General features: G+C 48.9%; 1 long non-coding RNA gene across 1 annotated transcript; it reads left to right on the forward strand.

The window, feature by feature from the left end:
* Positions 1-7,689: 7,689 nt before the first annotated feature.
* On the forward strand, positions 7,690-11,714 carry LOC141952007 (uncharacterized). Its single transcript, XR_012631526.1, has 4 exons — positions 7,690-8,274; positions 8,780-8,942; positions 10,060-10,203; positions 11,573-11,714. It is a non-coding gene; the product is annotated as an uncharacterized LOC141952007 (long non-coding RNA).
* Positions 11,715-16,227: the final 4,513 nt, after the last annotated feature.

Raw genomic sequence — 16,227 nt, forward strand, 5'->3', positions numbered from 1 at the left:
GCCCACAAGGAGTGGGAAGGACGTCTCTAACCGCTGGATGCTGCCTCCTCCAAAGCACTCAGCAGTGTACGGCTGTCAGCACACCGCATCCAGGCCGACGGGAACACGGCGCTGGCCAGAATCGCTGCCTTTGCTCCAGCACCAAGTCAAAGCTGCCTCATTTTGCTCTCACTGGAGCTTTGGTACGACCTTTCCCATGGCATGTAGAGTGGAGAAATGTCCTCCCTGCTTTTTAGGAGGTAAGGAAGTGATAGAGCTGAACAAAGCCAGGGGCGTGGGGTTGAGGCAGAAAATGAACCATCATCTTCTAAGTGCCAATGACTCGCAGACACCAGGACCTGGCACAGCACTTCACCAAACTCACCTGAGAGGTTGTCTCACTGCAAGCCCAGAGAACCATCGCTGCTCCTATTAGCAGGAAATGAGGATCTTAGTTGTATTTTAAAAGAGCCTGAAATTTCCCAGAGTTCTTTGTCATTTGTGTGCTGGCAGTTTCTGGTGCATGGGCAGACACTCCTTGGAGACCATCAGTTTCCAGAGGTTAAGTCCCAAACAACGCAGATCAGATCTCATCTTCTTTGTGTGAAAGTGGAGGCAGCTCAGATCTTTTGTCATTTCGGTGCATGCTCCTGCACTCCATCCAGACAGTGCATTCCTGTGCAAAACTGTTGGCTCTAACTGAACCGGCAGAAGTGAAATCTGTAAAATTCTGCCTAGATCCCAGTAAGAGGTTCAGCCCCGATGTGAATTCGAATTTTGGATCAACAAGATTTTCAGACTTGCTGAAGCTTCTGGTTTGTGGTATTTTTGCCTCCTGACTGACATGTCATAGATGGGCTATGCATCAGGAACTGCCTTGACCCATAAAGAAATCTTGCGGCCGTAGGAAAGGACTAGTCCAGCTTGTTACACTGTAAGGTCTGTCTATTCCAGGAAGGACGGAGGAGGTGCCTGGACTGAACAGAAAGATGGTCAGTTAGGGCCTTGCATCTTGGATGAGCCTTCACTTCTTAATTTACATTCAGGGAAATGGGCGCAGAGAGCTTCTGTGCTAAACTCTGTAACAAATGCTGAGAAAACCTGCAAAGTCCTGCTCCCATTTCCTGCTCTAAATCCCGCACAACAGACCCTGATATCCAGGGCTGGGAGCCAAACGCTCTCAAGTCAATGGAAAGATTCCCCTTGACTTTAATGGTCTTTGCATGAGTGCCTAATTCCTTCCTGTTCACAGGCTCTTTTGGACTTGGTTATGGAAACAACTGCAGATATAAAGTGCTGCAGTGAACTGTAAACCCTTCAAAGCAGTGCGATGGCAGATTTTACTGTCCTCCCAGACAGTTGGAATGGGTTTTGTTTGACAAAAAGCCTGATATATGTTCTTCCAGCCAGCGCCGTGGCTACAGTGTGAATGAGCGTTTTAACAAATATATTCATGCAGACAGGGTTTGTGGTCAGCCCGCTGGGTTTGGAGCCAAGCTCTTCCCAGCAGGATGGGAAAGGCAGGGAGCCTGTGTCCGTGCTGGGCGAAGCTGAACCTCCACAGCTTTGACACGCTAGCATCTCTCAGAGCTGTGGTCTTGGGTCTTGCAGCTTCTAGGGACTGGTTCAATTCCCTGCCTGCAAAGACCATGTCACTGGTAGAGACTCGAAGTTGCCCGGTTTTGTCAGCTCTCTGTGAAATATAAGGTTTTTGCCCCAGACTGTCCCACCTTGGGCAGGGCTGGCATCTACAATTTCCAGGAGAAGGAATGAGACGCCTGCTCAGCGATGCACTTGCTTGACCATAAAGATGTTGTGAAGGTCCAGCCCCGTCGCTGCCCTGAGCACTCCCCGCCCGGACCATCACGGCACACGTGCCATCAGCCCACCCCACGCGGCGAACGGAGCTGAAGACATTGCCTCGGCCGCCTCGGTGGCTCGCTCCACAAAACTCCATTTGGCAAACACTTAAAGAGGTGCTTAACTTTAAGGTCACAGATACGTTTCACTGACTTCCACGGGGATTAGACACGTGTAAGTGTTTGGCTGGGGAGGGATCCTGGTGCATCGGGTGGGGCAGTGCCGTCGAGGGATACACAGGATTTTCTCCCTGATGCCTGGGACTATCAACTAGCGCCTCAGAGCATGAGATCTACCTGCTCTGGTTTAATCACAGAAGGAGCAATAATAGCAAGCAGATTATTTAGTCTTTATAAAGCCCACAGACACTGAATATGACTGTTAGAGGAATTGTGGCTTTCACGGGGGATCTGCCTGAATGTTTGAGAAGAGCAGAAAGTGTTTTCCGATATGGAAGGTTGCTCAGCTGACTCCCAGGGGAGAGGAAGCTGATGACGATTGCTGTTTCTTTCTCTACGCCCGAGAAACTTTCTAGATCTAGTTAAGGGTTTAGGTTGTTTTATTTTGCTGTTCAAACTCTGGATGGGTTTTGCCATTTCATTTTTCCACGCACCCAAAGTCAACTGGGTGTCTGCACCCCCCACCCCCATACCCCTCACTCGTCGTATGCAGTGAGAGTACAAATGTGACCCCGATCCCAGCGTGGCCTTGATGGCTTGGGCACAAATCTGCACTCCTGGAGCCACGTTCTGCAAGAGGAACTGAGCCCTCACTTTCGCAGCTGTGCATTCCTGAGATGAAAAGGGCAGCTCAGGCCCAGGCTGTTTCGTAGCAGAAAATCAGACCTGGGCAATCTATGGAAAAGTCTGGCAGCTGCAGGAGCTGTCTGGCTGCTGGAAAAATCTGTGGTGAGCTCTGTCAGGGTCCCCTCCTGACGCCCTGATTTGGGGAGCAGTCCCCCTCAGATTTTGAAGATTTTGAATGCTTGCCCATCAGTCTCACTACACGTGTGGCTGTATGAAGACTCCCAGTTCCCAGACGCAGGAATTATAAAGTGCTGGCCTGGCTCTTTCGGAAGGATTATTTGCTTTTTAAAGTCACTGCCTGCAGCCGAGGCTGATCATTCTGTTGCAGAGGAAAATAGGCAGCAGACTGAGACGTGGATGAAGTAATGAGTCGTCTCTCTGCAGTCTAGCCAGGTACACATTTTTTTCTCCCAGAATTTAATTAAAATGCATACATCTTTCCTCACATTTTTATGAAGCTCAATGGCAAATAACGGTCACTCTAATTACACCAACATTAACTTGTTTTCATGGCTGAAAAGGACAGATCCAAGGGCAGTATCGTTCTCCTGTGTTTGTTACTCTGGGATGTGCTATCTCCAGCAAGCAGCTAGAAATCCAAGTTTTGGCATCTAGGCCTGCATTCCCATGGGCTGGATTATGCTGGTCCAAAAAATGGAGGATAGACTTGTCCAGTAGAAAATATACTCATTAGTCTGGGCTGGCTGATAAATCCTTACATGGCTGATGCTCTTCTGCTCTGTTTTCTGGCACCAGCATTGATCCTGTGGACCTCGTCCTCTCTGGGGTTTGAAGCTCCCCTGGCTGGAGGAGCAGCCCATTGGTCATGGCTTGTTGCCTGCTCAGGGTCTTCTCCTGCCTGGAGTCCTCCTGGTGTCCCCAGGGCTCACTGAGGGAAGAGGAAAATCCAAGCAAGTTTGATTGAACGACAAGTTAAGTTTCTTTACCCAGCCACAAGACTGGTCATATTTAGCCAGAGCAAAATTAAACAGGGGCCCTCCTGGTGCAACAGAATTGTCTGTTCTACAAAGGAAACCACCAGCTCCACTGTAGGATGGATGTAAAGTTGTTGATGGAAACAAGCACACCGTGATCCTATGGCCTTCCACTCCACCGTGATTTTGGTGGCTCCAGACTATGATCAGCAGAGCCAGACCAGTCCTCATCCCAGCCCAGTTGGCCACTGGCATCAGTAGCTGCTGGTGAGTATGGCTGGGTGATGTGCCTCATAGCAGCTTCATGGAGGGCTGATGCAGTCCCAGAAATGTCTTTCTGCTTTTTTGTGATATCTGTCCAAGTTGGTTGCATCCTGCAGGGTTATTGGTTATGAAATGGCTGGTTTTACAGTGACGTTTTTAAAATTGAGCTCTTCTTAATATGGAATTGGTTTTTACTAGTATGAGTTTTGAAGCATTGTTGTCTGCTTGAAATTACTGCTGCTCTAACATGCCAAAGCTCAGGACATTTTGTTCCATTTTCTTTCTAAATCTGACCAGTCCCATGAAGTCAAAAATCTAACCTGAAATACTCAAATTTCTCAAATTGCACTGCATACATGAGAAATGAACACATTTAGACGTGTTGCTGGGGCGGCTGCACTATGAGAGAGGGTTATGCACTAGGAGAGAGCCTGCAAGTCCAACATGACTCCACCAGTGGGTGGTTTGGGTCTCGGCCAAGGCAAGGAGGTTGGAAGGAAGCATGCGGCTTCGCTTGGGTGCTTTGTGGCTTGACCATCTGCAAGGAGGATGAATAGGCACCATCTCTCGCATCCACCCCCTCCAGTTTAGGGCACGTCTTGAAAAAGGCAGTGGTAGGTGCTGTCTGTATAATAAATGGCATCTGTATGACAAACGGTGCATCTCTAGGGCTTTCCTTTGCAGACTCAGAAAGTTGGGGCTGGAGTGATGGGAACAACAGAAGAGGTCACTGCAAGACCAGCTGGTTCAAAGGGCTTAGCTCGGCTGCCTATTCTGGGGGTGAGTTAATCAGCTATAATATGTGAGGTCTGCAAGGCACGGTGATGAACGGGAGCATACGGAGAGGGAAGGCCATACAGTTACATGAGCGCTGGTGATAGCACAAAAATCCTTCTGGCAATGTGATTTATTAGGCTGTGATGATGTCTTTCACACGAAGTGGCAGATGCCGCCTCATACACAACATTTAATGCAGGATGAGAGTGGTTTCTCTGTAGGAACCCATTCTCTCTCTGCAAGGGAGACACTGGGCAGGGTGGACCAAACTGGCGGCGCTGGTTTTGTGATTGCTGCAGCTCGCATCACACTTGCAGTTGGAAAGGGAATTTTTAAAATCGGATTTTTATTAGGTGCCTAATTGACTCATCATCCCTGCCCCCCCATGCATACACACTTACTCTGCCCTGAAATGTGAGCTAAACGAGGCTGGCGAGAAATGTTTTCTGAATATAGCTGGGGAAAGAGAGGACTGAGGAGAGTGAAGGAGGAGTGAATTCACGCCATTTTTTTAAAAATGAAGATTGTAAAAGACTAAAAAAAAAACCCCATACAAAAAATAACAACAACAAAAAAGTTGTGGTTTCTTAAGCCAGTTTGCATTCCTGGAAGTTGATGACGCCCTGGATTACTGTTGTTTTTTTAGACTTCTTTCAAATTTTTTTAGGATAGTTTGTCTGTAGTGTGGGTATGTGTGGGTAGAGAACTGGGGAATATGCAGAGGGGAAAAAAAAGCTAAAAATGGGCAGGAACAGGCTGACTGCATAGGTTTTTTTTTTTTCTTAAATAATAAAAAAAAAGAGCTCGAAGTTGTTAAAGATTTGGGTATGTGGGGGTGGAGCACAGGCATGGCAAAGGAAGTCGATCCTGAAGACCATGTCTAATACAGGATGTTTTGTGCTTCATTAAACACTGTGTCTCATCGGCTACAGAGGAACTCTGACTCAGTTTGCAAAATAATCAGTCCAAACTTCTGATTTATGTCACTTAGAAGCTGCCTTGCTCTGCAGAGAGGAGAAGAGATGCAGCCAAGGCCAGTGTGCTGGGAGCATGACGGTGTGGTGGTCTTGCAGGTCTTGGTGCCACCAGGAAATTTGTTTCTTGTTGCTGTCCAGTTGTGGTGGCAGATCTCACTTTTGCTTAGAAAACAGCCATCTTCTTCAGGACATATGTCTCTTTTCTCCATGTTATTCATGCTTATGCTGAGCTGAGCCTCACCAGTCTCAGGGTGAGGCTCAGGCACCAGGGATGCTGCTGCTTTACAGAAAGTCCAAAAAATGGAGAGTTAGCTCAGCTGGTCTCTGAGCGGGGCAGAGGGAAGGCGGGGTGTCAGAGGGCCAAGGTCTGCTCCCATTTATGTGCATGTGTAATAGCCAGAGCATGTTCTGGCTATTCTGCTGATTTCCTGATGGTTGCTCTGGATTTTTATTGCTTGCACTAAAAGAAGGGTTTGGTCTGTAGTTTGAACAGCTTAGGGGGAACACAGAGGAAAAAACCAGTTGTTGCATCAGTGTCTGAAGGAGAAATAACTCTGCCCGCTCTGCCAGGGCGTGCGAAGGTTTCCTGGGGAGAATGGCTCCGTGCTGGCCGGGGCCTTGGCTCCAGCACCTGGCCGCTCTGCCCTGCCCGGAGGTGGCAGCTATGAGGTGTGGGTGCTGTCACTGCCAGGTGAAAAACACCCATTAAATTTTCACTCCAAGCTCCTCTCCACCCTGAAGCTCTGTAGACATGCCAAGATCACAGTTGTTTTTTTTTTTTTTTCCCCTGTTACCAAAGCAGAGACTGACGTACCCAGTAAGTGTATCCAACAGGTCTCTTCTTTGCTCGTTGCTCCTTTCCAATACAACAAGGCCTCATTTGAAAAGTTCAGATTAGTTCTCTTCCTTTTTTTCCTCAGCTGGAAGCTTCCTTTTAAAACATTAATATCCATATTATTTTTTTCCCCTAGCAGGTTAATTAATACTTGATTCATCACCTCAAAAGCTAATGGATATTTATCCAGATCATGAAGGAAATGAATGCCTTCTATAAATAACTGCAGCAACCCTCGCTAGCGCTCACTGGCAACCCATCTTTATGCTCCTTCTTCTTCAGGAAACGAACTCTGCTCAGCTCTAGAGGAGCTAATCCTAACCTTTTCCCAGGCTTGGTTTTGCACTGGCCTGGCTCGATGTTTTCCTACTTGAGCTTTACTTTATAAACATGGTGCCTTTTTCCGAGGGAAAAGGGCAGCGTTTGTGGAGAGAGACCCAGACAGCGTGGTGTAATCACTCCAGCCTGGCCAGCAAAGGCCATTTGAGACTTTGGGTGTTTTCATGGGCTGGGAGGTCTCTGGCATTCTCCAAAACGTTCTTTAGTTTTGGCTATTGAAAAAAATATTGGAGAGCCCTTTCTGAGTTCCCATCTGCTTCAGATAAATGGTGTTTATTGTCTTTGTCTCTAGCTCTCCAGCTATTGTCATCAGTGACCTTAATTATGAGCATATTAAAAATCATGTCTAGTTTGTTGCTCACACGTGAAAAATTAAAAACTAATTATTTACTTTTACTGTTAACTTGTGCATTCCTCTCGGGTTCTGCTCTGCATCTGAGAGCATCTGACTGCTCGCTGGAGAAGAACATCCTTGTTGTCCACATAGTCTGCAAGGGCAGAAATAACTGGACGGGTACCAGGAAGCTGGACAAGGGGACCAAGGCGCACAGAGAGCTGTGTGTGGATGCTGGAAGCCAATGAAAGCACAGCCTGTTGTAAAGTGGTTCCTTGGCTTTTCCCACAACCCTGCCCATTGCTCACTGCTGCCTGTGGTGTGTCTACACCAGGTCTCACCACCTGCATCTCTGTTACCGGTCAAAAGCTGCTCTCATGTCTCCAGAGGGGCTGGGGGCTGCCAAGAGCTCTATGTGCTCATCCAGACCAAGGCTGGAAAATACTGCTGATGTCATTCCTAGGCTTCTGACCTCACTGCAGTAAAACCCAGTGGACAGCTTGCCCTGAGTTCTGCAGGGTGGACTTTTTGTCACTTCAGCAATGACACTTGTTTTGAGACAGGGTAAGGGGAACCAAATGAGCTTGCTCCTCCTGTGTTGCTCAGTCTCTTGGTTTTCATCGTAAGTGATGCAATTTGTAAAGCTGCCTCCAGGAAGCACCAGCCTCTGGGGTTGCACAATTGCGTAAAAATCTCAGCTTTTGTTCATTTTCCTGTCCCTCATGAAAATGAGATCTGAAAGCTTCAAGCACAAAGGAGCAGCTAGACATTTTCTATGATTGTTTTAAAAATCTATGCTGCTTAAGATGAACTTATGTTTTTTTCTTTTTTTTTTTTTTTCAGGGACATTGGCTCATGAATTTTTAATTCTTGAGCTTGGCAGCACTGGATGAATTAGAAACAGAAAAACTGATTTTAATGAGTGTAAGATTAATGCAGATGAGCTTGGCTGAAACCGCAATCCAGCTGAGGAGAGAGGATTTTCTCACTTCACCTACCAGCTCCCTCCTCGGTGGGCTGTTACGTTGCAAGCATTACTGTAGCAGAACATATTCTCATCACTAGTCATTACCTGGGAGAGAGATGCTCATTAAACAGTTCGGTTTGTACAGCAAATCTTGCACGTTAACCCTTGGTGGCTGCCCTGGACCCTCGACAGCCCTGCAAGGTGGGCTGCGGCTCTTGAGTGTGCAAGTGGGGAAGAAGGAGGGTGTGGATGGATGTGAACTGATGGAGGAGAAACCTCCCTTGACTCTGGGACAGCGTCTGCTGGGTGGGAAGGAGAAGACTTTTGGCTGTTGCATGGAGCCACCACAGCTCCGAGCAAGGTCATGGTCTACACCTGGTGCCTATCCCTTGGTGGAGAGCTGTTGTTTTATTTGTTTGATAAAGTGTTTAGCACTCTGGGTTGTATAACTCACCGATATGAGGGAACTGGTGCCCCACAACACCCCTGCACTGGGCAGAGCTCTCCTGCTGCCCCGAGTAACCTGTTAGCTCAATGACTTGCTTTCCTACACACCTGAAATTAGATATTGTATGTATAGTGAGTGGTTTTATTACCTGAGCAATAAGGAAAGATGGGGGAGGCTGAGCTGAACTAATTTTATTTGATTCTGTGGGCAACTGGCAGTTTTATATCTCTGTTTTATTTTTTTATATGTTTTAATCAGGTAGTGCTTTCAGAGATCGCATCGCAGCAGGTTTTGCCTGCTTGGGCTGTTGAGCAAATGTAGCAGGAGAATTCATGAGCGACATGTGATGAACCATAAATAATGAGCAGTCTCCCACGAAAGCATCAGGGGACCACGGAGGAGAACTCTGGCCCGGCAGCTGGTGAGATTCCTGGCTACTCGTGCCCAGCTTTACAGGGACCCCCTGCCTGACTATGGCTAAGCCACCGTGGTCTGCTTCGATAGGAGGAGCCATGCAAGATGTGTTAGCAGTTCCCAACCCAAGGGCTTCTTGGTGTCTGCATCACCCTTTACATCCTTTGGGGATTAAAAAGATGGGACAGGCCGCTCAGCAAAGCGGTGGGACCGCAGGGGCAGACAGAGAGGGCATTATCACGAGTCTGTTTTGTGGTCGCAGTTTTGCAGATCTCGGGGGTCGAGTAGGGAAATCTGTGAGGGCAAAGGGGTGCCTGGGACAAAAGTGCTGTACCCCAAAATTAGAACACCCTAAAAGAAAGCATCCAAAATAACAGCACACGCGCTTGCTCTTCCCAGGTGCTGGAGGGCCAAGGATGTCTCTGCGCTGGGGCTTGGGAACGCACAGGCGTGGGACTGCCCTGAAGTGGGAGGCACTTTTCTGAAAGCTTATCCTGAACTTTTAAAGGATTTTTTTTCAGCTTCAAAACCTGTATATTCTAAAGTAAAATTCCTCACGTTGTTAGCATCACTTTCAACCAGCAGCAATCATTAGATCCTGAGCCTGTTGCCAGCGGCAGCAGCAGTGATTTACCTTGTTTGCTGCAAGGCTAAAGGATGAGACAGTTTCTCCCTTTGCTGAGCTTCCCACATTGCCTCTTTGCTCACGAAGAAGCAAAATTCCTTACAAAAATTGGGCTGCCACCACATCAGGAGACTGCCAACAACCGCCTCCAGGTGCGGCTGTCTTGGAATGCATTTAAAAACCCACCCTGAACGCATTTTTCCTCCTCTGCATTTTTCCCCAATACATTCCGCCCCCCCTCCAGCCTGAGCTCCTGGTGCTGGTTTGCAGGGATGGCCACCCTCTGCTACTGGCCCAGTGGCCAGCAGCATGTCCCGTGCCAGAGCAACCTGTCCTCATCCTGCCAAGGTGCTTTGTTCGCTGTGCTTAGTTTTGTTCCTCTGCTAACCCCGTCATGCTGCTCCTATTTTTAATACCAAGGGCTAAACCCGCCTCTCCACTGCGTCTCGCACGCGTTGCGAGCGGCACAAGGTATTAAGTTGAGCATGTCTGTGTTTAGCACCTGCCAGGCGGCTCCCGGTGAGGAATGCATCAGCTTTTCTGTGTCGCCAGCCCCAAATTACAGCGTTTCTTCTTCCTCCGTGGGAGATGTCTTCTGAACTGGCTGAAATGACAGCGCCAAATTCTCCCCGTGCGACAGAAGGTTGGTGTTTTATTTTTTTTTTTGGTTTCACTGAAAAGCAGCCTCTGAAGTGAATTTAATTAATCCCAGTGCTAGAAAAAAGGAGGAGATGCAAATGCAGTTGTGTCCTGGCGTCCGCCCTGGTTTGGTTTGGTGCAGGCAGCATTGAGCTGCAGCTTAAGGGGAACCCCCCACCCAAGGGTGCTCCTGAGGAACGTGGGTGCCAGTGAAATGTACAGCACGTTTTTTCCCCTTATAGCACAACAATTCCTTTTATTTTTTCCTGGGATCAATTTAAAATTTGTGCTTTGTTTTCTTTTAAAATTTTTGTAGGGCTTTTATTGCCATGACAGAGATACCAGGGTGGAACATCTGATCACTGGAACAAACACATCCCAAAATAAAGGGTTTGCACATCCTGTTTTTAAAGCTGGTCTTGCGAAGTGTTCAAAAACTTTTCTATTTAGCTAGCATTTCAGTGTCCATAAATGGCCTAAACTTCTCCCAGCTATTGTTAGTGGCAGTATCTATAACTCAGTGGCTGTGAAGAATAAATAAATACATGAAGTAAAACACAATGGCTCAGCTACATTCCCCGGTGTTATGGATAGGATGCTGGCCTGGGATGCAAGACTGGGGGAGTGTAGTGTCTTCACAGCTTCAGTGATGTGTTCTGAGCGCCTCAGTCAGGACACTGGTCCCGTCGTCCCCACTGAAATTGCTGGAAAAAGGCCCAGTGCTGTGCTGGAGCAAGCATCCCTCTGGGTTGCCAGGTCAGGATGTTCACAGCATCTTGCTGACGGCAGGATCAAAGCAGCTTTTACAGTCTTACCAGACTCAGGGGCTCCCCAAGGGCACCGCAGCATCCCTGCTCAGAGCTCACAGGAATTGCTCTGCCTTTTGAGGTGCTCCACCTGGAGCCGTGCTGGAGAAGAGCAATTTATCCATGCTTTCTCCCGAGGTTCCTTAAACAAGTAGCACACACACATTTAAAAATGGCTTTATTAGACTCTTTGAGTTGATTTCTAGAGACCCAACCCCAGAATAAATCCACATACTCTCAAAAACCCCGTTAATATCTGCAGCATGGGGCCAAGACTCCATTTGCCCCCCTGAGGGAGTCATCCTTGTGGCAACCAGCCCTGAGCTGCTGTGGGGTTGGATCAGAACTCTGGGTCAAAGTAGAAACCGTGACGGTCTCACTCCTGCAGCAATCAGTCTGTGCTGGGACCTGTCGAGGCCCACGTGTGTTATCCCTCCCATGTGCATGGCCGATGGAGAGGAGGAGGTTGGCACCCAACACTGTCCCAGACAGTGACGGTGGAGCTATCAGATCCTGTCCCCACCCGCCAGGAAAGGAAAACTTGCTGTGAAATGTTCTGCTTTGCAGCACTTTGCCTTTGATTAATGAAGAGCAGCCGGAGAAGGGAACTGGCCCTGTGCCATCATGTACCGGAGAATTACATCTTCTTTGGCCGGATGATGGGTTCCTTCTGCTTTTGAGAGAAAGAAGCCCCATGGCCACGTCAGCCACTGTCCGTGGGCTTCTGCGTGGAGAGAGTGCCACTTGCTGTCGGGTTGGGGAGTCAAGATGTGCTCCGGCCACACGCTGAGCTGTGGTTAGTGTGGTACCCATCCTGCTGCCACCAGGAGGAAGCCCCAGAAGGTAAATGCTAATTTATGCTGCATACGGTCCCTATTAGACCCTGCACTGAGCAGTCAGTAACACAGAGTCACGTGTGGATTCTGCTGGGTTTTACTGACTGTGAAAGTGGGGAATAGTCCAAACATATCCATAAAAGATCAGGGTCGGGCGCTTCATTACTGCGGTGGGTTGGGAGCGTTTCCAGGGGGAGGCATGTGTTGGGCTGGTAACAAGCTCTCCTTTGGCACAGGCGGAGTGCTGAACGGGTGTGAAAACTGGAGGCTGAAGGCAGCAGATGGGAGAGGTGAAAAGGAGGGTGTTTGCAGCTGGGGGTACCGGGGTGCCCGAGGCAGTGCATGCCGCAAGGGACCCGCGGCAGGAGGATGCTGCGTGGTGGGTCTCAGCCCGCCCAGGAGGTACAGCAACCTGGAGGCTGCAGGGACAGGAGAGGATAGCAAACCCCTCCTAACCTCATGGAAGAGGTTGAAGTGGACGTCGAAGGATCCTAGCAGCAGTTTTCAGGTGACGCCGTGCACAAGACTGACTTAACACCAGCTGGTGGGGGTGGGTCTCGTGGACTGTTTTTCAGTCTCACCCAAGCACTTCTCCCACCCAGATTCCATGTGGTGATGCTGTGCTGAGGCCAAACATGACATGACAGGAGCCAAACCATGACAGGAGCTCAGGGATCTGCAAAGGTAGAGAGTTAAAAGGTGCTTGGGACTTGTTTTCCAGGCAGGTTTACAGGATGTTGCTTTAGCCTCACCCTCTCTGTTTACTGCAGGGCAAAAGTGGCCTCAAAATTGGTCCATTTGTTTCTTGTGGCTTCTGAGGTTGGTCTGGCAGCAGAAAGGCTGGAGCATTGGACCTGTGGCTGTGTTTTTTTCCAATGGATTTGGGAAACGAGTGACTAATGTCATGGTAAACAAATGGGGCCGGGTGTGCCACACTGCTCAGCATCCCGCTGCTGGCAGCATCCATGGTGGGATGGGCTGGTGGCAGCTGGTGGCCTGTTCTTCATTTGGGAACAGATTAAAATAACAACGTGAGGAGCAAGCGAGGCACTCTTGGTGGGTCTCACTGCATTGCCATCTTCCTGTGCTGCAAAAATAATGGAATAGGGATGTGTCCCCAGCTCCCTCCTTAGCACCTCCTGAGCCCTGGGCCAGCCAGAGCACTGTCCCCTCTCGGATCCCAGCAGATGCTGTGACCCTCTCACTGCAAGGACTTGCAAGGCGCAGCACAGAGAAGTTAAAATGTCAAATTCCAAAGGAAAAGACGTGGTTCTGCTTTAGTCTGGCTGCATGTGGAAGAGGCTTCCCTGGCTCTTGCAGAAGGGCTCCTCTCTCCTGGAGTTAGTCATGCAAAAAAGATTTCAGGAGGGTCTGCTGGAGTCTCTCCCACTGTGTGCATTTGTACCGCAGTAATAGTCATTACTGGCTGCAGTTGCAGATTTTTCCGTTATTAGGGATAAGATGTGCACGTGTGCAGGCCCCCTCCTCCTGTGTGCAGATGCTGGCTGGCCCTGCCCTTCGGTGGTGTACGGAGCAGTCCGTGTGCTGGGGCAGCACAGGAACAAGGAGAGTCTGTAAAAATCTGTCCTAGATCGATTGCCAGCTTTCTCTTGGGAGAAAACATATCTCTGGTGCCTGAAAAAGCCCGTTTGTGACTTATGACTTCAGCAGAGTTCATCTGAGGGAAGTCCTTATGAAGGAAGAGATAAAGAAAGGCACTGCAGTTTTTCTACACGTGGTTTTTTTAGACCCGGCTTCTAAAAAATGCAGCGGGGTCCAAGGCAAACACTGGGCAGCAGCGGAGAGAGCAGCCTGGAGTTGGGTTTTCATTCTTCACTAACAGGGGACAAAACTGTGTGGAGTGCTGATAATTAGCAGGGCTTGAATTCTTGCATTTCTGTTGAAAGTGGATGGTTGTCTTGGCACAAATGCCCCTGGCAGTGCTGGTGGAGGCTGTAGAGAGCACAGCACTGCAGGGCTATGTGGTCACTACTTCTTCATACCTACTGATACGGGCAAGCTTTAACACCCCGATGTATGCCACAGACGAGACTAAGAGGAGGCAGGGAGGTTGGTGCATGAGCGTGAGGGAAAAATCCCCCTTCTCCAACGTTTGTCCTGGCTGCAGACGTGGGAACTTCAGCATGAACACCTACAGGCAAGTCTCCAAGAAAACATCCCCGACTTCCAGCACCTGGGGAGGTGAGAAAGAGAAGCTGGAGGTGACTGCAGGGTTCAACCCTGTAGCTGTGGGAAAATTGAAGTCTGATATTTGTGGCTTCATCAGATCCAGACTTTGAGCATTCTAATTCACTCTAATAGCTACATAATGAAAAGAGCCGAGCAAGAAGCTATCATGACAGCTTCATGAAGCTGGCTGGACACCTCGGACCGGCAGTCTAAGTCCAGTCCCATCTTCCCCCTGCAGCAGATAACCTGAGCTGCTCATTACTGTTGTCCTACCTGAGGGCATAAGCCTAGGGAGGCAGAAAGCCCCAACCAGTCAAGCTTCTGCCTGGAACTGTTTGCTTTGGATCATTACTTATTTATTTCTTTTTACACCCATCTTCCAGCAGAATTAAGGACAGTAATGGCCAGAGCCCTGTAACACTGCTTGCAGAGTCTTAAAATGCTTTATGCTCATTGCAGTTCTCATTCTTACAGCACCTTTGGGAAAAGAGGCAACATTCAAATGCCTGTTTTACAGCACCACGCACTCAGCTCTGCTGAAAAATAAATCCTTGGTAGTGTTGGTTCTGGAGACAAAATATGAATATATGTGAATTGTACATATCCAATCTCATTGCAGTGAGCTCAGGAAGGTGCAATTATTCTTATTTTTATGCTCATATGTGATTTAGAGTGACTAATTGCTGAGAATTCCTCCCTCCTAATTGTCTGCAAAAGGAGTGATTTCAAAGCACAATAATTGTGGCCACTGCCAACAGGAATAGGAGATGAAAGCAACTCCTATTACCTCCAAATGGCCCCACATGTGTTCCTTGTCTATAGCAACAGACACAGTTTGTACCAGAATAATGCATCGACTATATATTTAATCTTTCACCCAAGAATCTAAAATTGCTTCCCGATGAAGGGTTAGCTGAAGGATCCCCACACAGCCCTGATTAGATAGGCAAGAAGACATGGAAGTTGCAGAACAGCCCAGCTTTGCAGCACTGGGAGGGCAGAATGCCGTACTGTGATTGTTCTCTGTGAGGAAATTATAGCTGGAGGAGCTGGGAAGGGACAAGTAGGTCAAGCCCGCTCTTTTGAAGCTGTTTTGGACCCATTACAGTGATGCTACAGCCTCCTGCTCTGAGCTTGGTGCGGTCAGTAGCCAAACGAGGTAGTTTAAAGGCTGCTGGGTGGCTTTCTGTGTGGCTCTGCAGAGAAAAGAAATACCCTCAGAGAAAGGGTGTCTAAAGGGAGGGTTGCAATGCCATGTGGGGACAGGCAGCTGTGCTGGGACTACCAGCCCAACAGAAAATCAATTGCTAAGAAGGCTTTTCTGCTAAGATCTGGGGTGGCCCAGGAAAGGGGACTGGCAGTGGAAATGTTTGGGAGCCACCACTTTCAAGTCTGCAGGGGCCACAGACATCTTATGCCTCCTCCGGGTGTGGGCCACCTCCAGCCCTGCAGGACCGGTGGCATCGTGATGGGGAGCATCCATCGCAGGGTCCAGCGGTGCCACCTGGGGCTTTTGGAGACCTAATTCCCAAATACCAGCTTCCCTTCTGTGTTCACAGCCCCTGCTGCTGAGCCAAGAGACCCAGAGATGACCAGCGCTGTGGGGCAGCACTCAGCACGGGTCCTGGCAGCAGCTGGATACGATGCCTTGAGCTTCACCCATGTCTACCCCAAAAATGCTTGGCCGGGCTGTCACATTCAGCTCCAGGGGTGCACAGCACAATCCCCCCTCCAGTGATGGGGAGATTCAGGGGTCTGCAGTGATCAAAGCACTTCACAACGCAAAAAGCACAGGCAAAGCCTCCTCGGCCATGTTGTCCACTGGTGTTCTCAAGCCCAGCCCAGCCGGGGCCGGTGCTGCGCTGCTGACCTGGCCAGGCAGAGATGTCAAGGGAAGTAAATTTTTCAGGTCTTTTTCACATTCTCAGCTTGCGACTGAGTTATCAACCATTGTTACCTTCACATCTCTGGCAGATCAAGAGAGGACCGCTGCGTTAGTTCTGTGTCACCAAGGAGAGCTTAAATATTGTGATTAAAAAATTCCAGTCTCGCATAGTCTACTCAGACATGCAGGAGGAGACCTTTGCAATTAGATTCCCTGTGTGCCGGCAGGAGGGCAGAGGTTCCTCCTTTTTTTTCTTTTCCATGACTATATTCTTCTGTGATTTTAGAGCAGCAGGGAAAAAAAAAAAAAAG

The sequence above is a fragment of the Strix uralensis genome, chromosome 19 (genome assembly GCF_047716275.1).
Source record: "Strix uralensis isolate ZFMK-TIS-50842 chromosome 19, bStrUra1, whole genome shotgun sequence".
Classification (NCBI taxonomy): Eukaryota; Metazoa; Chordata; class Aves; order Strigiformes; family Strigidae; genus Strix; species Strix uralensis.